The sequence below is a fragment of the Puma concolor genome, chromosome A3, assembly GCF_028749965.1.
Source record: "Puma concolor isolate L17-30 chromosome A3, mPumCon1.1.hap2, whole genome shotgun sequence".
NCBI lineage: Eukaryota > Metazoa > Chordata > Mammalia > Carnivora > Felidae > Puma > Puma concolor.
The window spans coordinates 3,504,730-3,510,729 of record NC_141669.1 but is presented as its reverse complement, the minus strand read 5'-3'; positions in this window follow the sequence as shown (position 1 = coordinate 3,510,729).

The window sequence follows — 6,000 nt, the reverse complement described above, 5'->3', positions numbered from 1 at the left end:
CCTGCTGCTGATTCTGTGTCTCCCTCTCTCTGTGCCCCTAACCCACTCGCATCCTGTCTCTGTCTCTCTCAAAAATAAATAAACATTAAAAAAAATTTAAGAAAAAAATTCTCCCATTTATGTTGGGGAATGATTCATCACGCCGTGCGGAACCCGCTCTTGAATCAAGAGCTGCTTCTATTCACAACATCCTTACGATAGTCAAGTCAACCTTCTAGTGTAAGACATGGTATTTCGTCTCTCTTTGGACTGAGATGAAACGTTTCCTTCTTTCTTTCCAAGAGGGACTCAGTCTTCTGGTTATGAATCACATGTTCTTCTGCCTGTGTCTTTCGTTGTTTCTGCCACGCTTTCCTTGTTGAAATATTCATAAAAGACCCTGGGCTCGTGTTCCAGTGATTCACATCATGGAAGAAGGAAAGCTGTGATTTTGAGCATAGGGTAAACCTCGGCTCGAATAAGGATCTGGCATCACGTACAACTCTGAGATTTGCCCCAGATACCAAGAGACGGCTTTCCCTGGTCCACACACGAATGGCAAAGCCGGGCCTCGGATGAAATGTCCACTTTGAACTCGTGATGCAAAAAGCAGCATAAAAAGTCAATGTTTACATGAGGCCGAGAGTTGAACACGCTGTGCGCCCCCCCCCTCCCCCGCCCCCCCTCCTCCCCGCCAAGCAGGTGGTGCGATTTTGCACACGGGTCTGAAAGCACCAAGATGCTGCCTCTAGGGCAGCCGCCCTACACCTGGGTCTGAATCCAGCCAGGCTTTGCCTGTCAGTGCTTTCCCTCCAGCCGGCCCCTGTGTGGAGTCCCGACAGCTGCAGCTTCTAGAACGTGATGTCTGAATGCTCTAAGCTGCTCTGTGCGTGTGCGTTCACACATACTACCTGCACACACGTGTGTGTCATGTGTAGACAACAGAGATATGGCAGGCGAGGGCCAGCTTCCGCTGCCCTATACAGCTCCACCCTTTTCGGAAAGGATTTCGGGATTGGGTCCTTCCAGAAATGCATATTTATGCTTTGTTGCTACAATTAGGAGAAATGCCTAAAGCCCGACTGGAACAGGCTCTGTCCACTCCCGTCTTTTACTGTTAAAGGTATCAGAGGAAAGAAACGCTTTATTGAAGGTCTACCTGTTTTGCCTGATAATGAACCGATTCCCTTGTTTCCACTGGTACCTAACATGTGTTTTCTGTGCATTTCAATGCACGTTCTCCTTAGAAGGAAAAGTTGGAAAAATTATATATTGGACATCCAAAGAGGAAGGTTTTGTCCTTTCACGCACGCGAATAAATGTGCTTTTGTCCTGCTATGGCGAGGACGATTTTGAAGAGCATTCAAACTTGATGTTGACACGTGCCTTTCAATGATTTAAAAACTGCACACTTTTGAGTTTTTAACGTGCTGTGCAATTTGGCTGCCCCAGCCCGCACCCTGGTGACCCCTCGTGAGCCCAGCCCGCACCCTGGTGACCCCTCGTGAGCCCAGCCCGCACCCTGGTGACCCCTCGTGAGCACACATTCACACGGAGCGCACGTCATCCTCAGCTCCTGTGCCAATGGTGAGCCTATGGGCAGAGATGAAGGATGTCAAGCCAAAGCCAGGCCTTTCCCAAGAGGAGACAGCTCTTATCTTGGACAGAGAGAGGCCAGAGGAGCGGCCCTGGGGACAAGCCTTCTGGTCTTCGATTCCCAGAGAAACACATTTCACCATCAGTCCTGCCTTCTCCCCGCCCAGCCCAAGGGCCCCTATAACGACTCACACTAAAACTACCTGGAGAGCTTTTTCTTGCAGGGATTGTGTTTCCCATCATGCATATGGCGGGAAGATCACAGATGAGAAATGCGAGTGCCTGGAATAAATACTACATGAACCCAGAGACGCAGGCGGGCCCCTGGGAGCCACCAAATGAAATGCCCATCAGTCCCGGATGCACTGCAGCCCCGGCCATTGGCAGCTTCCTGCCTCATTATGCTCGGATCAGATGTACGGGGCTGGCCCGGGGCCTGCCGTCCGGTTAACAGAGAGGAGTGTGTTGGCGAGAGGCACGCGTCTCCAGGCCGTGTGAAATGCAAAGATGAGGTCAAGGAGAATGGACTGGATCGATCAACAGTGTGGCAAGAGGGGGGCGTCCGTGACCCATTGGCCCTGAAATCCATTGTAAGGCTTCCTTCGGCTGTTCAGAGTGTGCTGGTTGGCCTGGTGCCGTGTGTTCACTGGGTGCTCTCCTTGCAATTATTTGTGCCGGGCTGGCTACAATTCACAGAATAAAACAGAGAGCAGGTGGATCTCCTAAGGAAGAAGCATAAGGAGACGCCGAGTGACCACCGCTGCCCTGTGTAAACTCTGGAGCGGGCTTTCTGTTCCTGGAAGCGTCGGCAGACGAGGCTGTGAGGCTGTACAGAAAGCAGAAACACCGCAGCGCTGGCCTGCTCTGATGCCTGCAGTAGCTCCCACCGACCCCGTGCGAAAGGGTCCCTGTGTGCACCTGCTGAGACATCCATCCGTGAGCTAGTGGCTTACTCTCAGAGCCCAAAGTGAATAGCAATCGGAAACTATAGCCATGTAAATAGGAGTCTAAAATTATTGAGGAAAACGCTAGTGTATTTTATCTGGGGAAAACAGCAAATACTTCTAAACTAAGTCTATACTAAGACGCTTTGTGTGAATATGCTTCCCCTGAGAAAAGGAGAGAAAAATGTTTCCAGATATAAGAGTAGCTCTAAAGATTCCTGTTTTGTTTTGTTTTGTTTTGTTTTGTTTTGTTTTGTTTTTTTCACTGTGAAAGAACATACTATAGGATCTCTCAAAGCATTTGGTAAACTTTACGGTGGGTCCTTAAATTAATTAGTATAAAAAAAGGATAGTTAAGTAGGTAGGTAGCTGGCTAGCTAGCTAGCTATTGGGGCTCTACTCCCTTCCATGGTAAACATCACATGACATATTTTTAAAAAATTTTTGAATGTTTATCTATTTTTGAGAGATAGAGAAAGAGAGCACAAGTGTGGGAGGGGCAGGAGAGAGGGGGAGACACAGAATCCGAAGCAGTCTCCAGGCTCCGAGCCATCGGCACAGGCCCCTACGCGGGGCTCGAACCCACAAACCCTATGATCATGACCTGAGCCGAAGTTCAACGCTTAACTGACTGAGCCACCCAGGCGCCTCCATCGCATGAAATATTTATTTCCATTTGTGTTACAAGGTGAGGCTGGGCCTGAGGCAAAATCAGACTTTGGTTGCAAAACAAGACATTGAAGATGCGCTAACTTCACGGCGGTAAAAAGTAACACCGATTACTTCTCGATTCTCTTTCCCTAAATTCCGACAGGGTATGTGGGGGATTTGCACCTTCAATTTCTGAAAAGTGCCTCCGGTTGTGATTAAGATGGGACCTGGGAGAGGGAGTTGTTTGCTCTGGTGTAGACTGCAAAATGCTGTCCGGAGCATACACTGTGAGGTAACCGATCACGGAGAAGGGGCTGGCAGGCGGTAATCCGTGTTATTGATGCTTACCTTGGAGCGGCACACTCCCAGATTTCCTGCAAAGCTGCTGGTTTGATTGTTCCTTAAAGTGCTCCTTTCCATAATTTATACAGTTCAAGCGCCACCCTGACTGTAAGCCATGCGAGAAATGAGTCACTTGGACCAGATAATCCCTTGAAAGTTATTTTGGCGATTCCAAACTTGGCGTCAAGTAAGGAAGCTGACATTTGGGGGGGGCACAGGGTGTAGCAAGGAATTGATGAAGTCAAAATAGCATGAGCGCCAGCCAGCTGCCATGTTGGTTGGGCTTTGTCGCGAAATACACAGTGGCCCTTCACACTTGTCCTTCACTCTCCAACTTTGCAAATTCTTGTGAAGTCAATGAAGCTGTTGCACCGCCACAGTGCAGAGGGAAACCTTTAGGAGCGCATTATTTCAGGGAACAGTTCTGTGGACATATCGTTCTGATATCATAGAATTGTTTTTTCTCCAACAGGAAACAAAGCAGAATGACCCACCATCGTGTGTATGGAAGGAAAACCTTCTCCATCTGATTTTTTTGTCAGATGTTTACTAGATGTTTCCAGATATGTTCTCCACTGTCCCAATATGGCACTGCTGACATTGACACCCGCCATCCCTTTTAGAGTTAAAGACCCTTGGGCTGCCGTCTATTCTCACACATCGCCACGTGTGAGAGAGCCAAGAATCTGAGGGAACAGAGCTGGGGAGGGAACCGCAAACCACAAGGTTGCTAAATCACCATGTGGCTAAACAGGGAAAACCATCCAAACCCCAAATAGCTAGAGGCAGAGACATGACTCCGTCCTCTCAAGGGTCACGGGGAGCCAATAAGAGAAAACGGCTGAGGTGAAGTGAAGGTGTTTTGTGGAGCGTTTTCGGAGCCAGAGTTCAGATAGCATCGGCCGTCCTGGTGGTGTTCCCTGGCTGGTGACAGGAAAATCCAGTGCCGACAACGGCTTGGAGGCACACCGATCTAGCCACGGTGACAGGAGAGCGCCAGCAGGGTGAGGAGCAGGATTAGGAAGTGGTTCCAAGACAAGCATCCTATCACCTAGAGTGATTTACTTCAAGGCAGGATCCAGAAGCACCCTCTGTGAACCTGGATTAATGGGTGAGTTGATGAGCACCAGGGATCCATTGATGTCTCCCAGCCCGTCCTTGAGGATAGACTATCTGTGCCTGTGATCTGGGGCATCATTTAATTTAGACCAGCATTTCCCCAACATCAGGTCTGGGGCACCACCCCGCGGTCTGTGCTTTGTTGAGATCAAGAGCGGGGCTACGGCTTAGAAATGTAATGCAAGAGACACACGTTGTGTCAAATTTTCTAGAAGATTCATTAAAAAGATTAAACAAACAGCTCATTTTCTTTTTCCTTTTTTTTTTTTTAATATTTTTTAAGGTTTATTTTTGAGAGAGAGAGAGAGACAGAGTGCTAGCAGGGGAGGGGCAGAGAGAGGAGGAGACACGGAATCCGAAGCGGGCTCCAGGCTCCGAGCCGTCCGCACAGAGCCCGACGCGGGGCTCGAACCCACGGACCGTGCCATCATGACCTAAGCTGAGGTCGGACGCTTAACCGACGGAACCACCCAGGCGCCCCTGGATGATTCATTTTCAATAGAAATGTTATATCGTCCAGTATAGCAAAAATACTATTTCAGCGGATTCCTGTCGTCGCCTGTCCAGCGCTCATTAACCACATGTGGCCAGCGGTGTCGTGTTTCAGAGCACTGAGTACGGTCACCTATTTAATAGGTGTCTTTAATTAGAACCACTGCTTTGTACTTTGGCAGTTTCACTCTGAAAGGAAATTTTGGTATCACCGTCAAAACCTTCAGTTTGAGGTAACAAACAGGTTTTTCTACTATGCATCGTTCCATGACGACTAAAATTAAATAGAATGGTGATATGCCACTTAAGATTAAATTTAAAGTAAATTAAATTCCTATGCTACCTAAAACTACTCATGAGACACCATTAATTCATAAGTTAAATATGGAGAAAAATCTGACCTAACCAATGAAAATGGTACCTGGGGACCTCCACTGTATCTCACAAAGATGCTTTGTTTGGTGTGTTTGTTTTTTTCCCAGCAACTCCTTATAACGTATGGGAAGAGCCATGATCTATCTCTATAATACACTTTAAAAAGTAGAAGTGAAAATTTTACTCTGCATGAACATTAGGCATATCAGGTATCTAACTTGGCACTTTTGATAAAGTCGGGACAAATTCATTTTCATAAAAAATGAAAGGATGTGTATAATAAAATATAATTCAGACACATCATAAATTCTATGTGTTTTTTTTTCTCGGCTTTTCTTCAAAAAAGCCTACACTGCTTGTGTCACAGCAGCACCAAATCGACACAGTACCTCTATTAGCCATTAAATATTCACAACAAACTTTAAATGCAATTCTCGTTCATTCTGAAAAATTATAAGGGGTGGGGGTCCTGTGATTAATACTAGATTCATGCCTCTTCAGC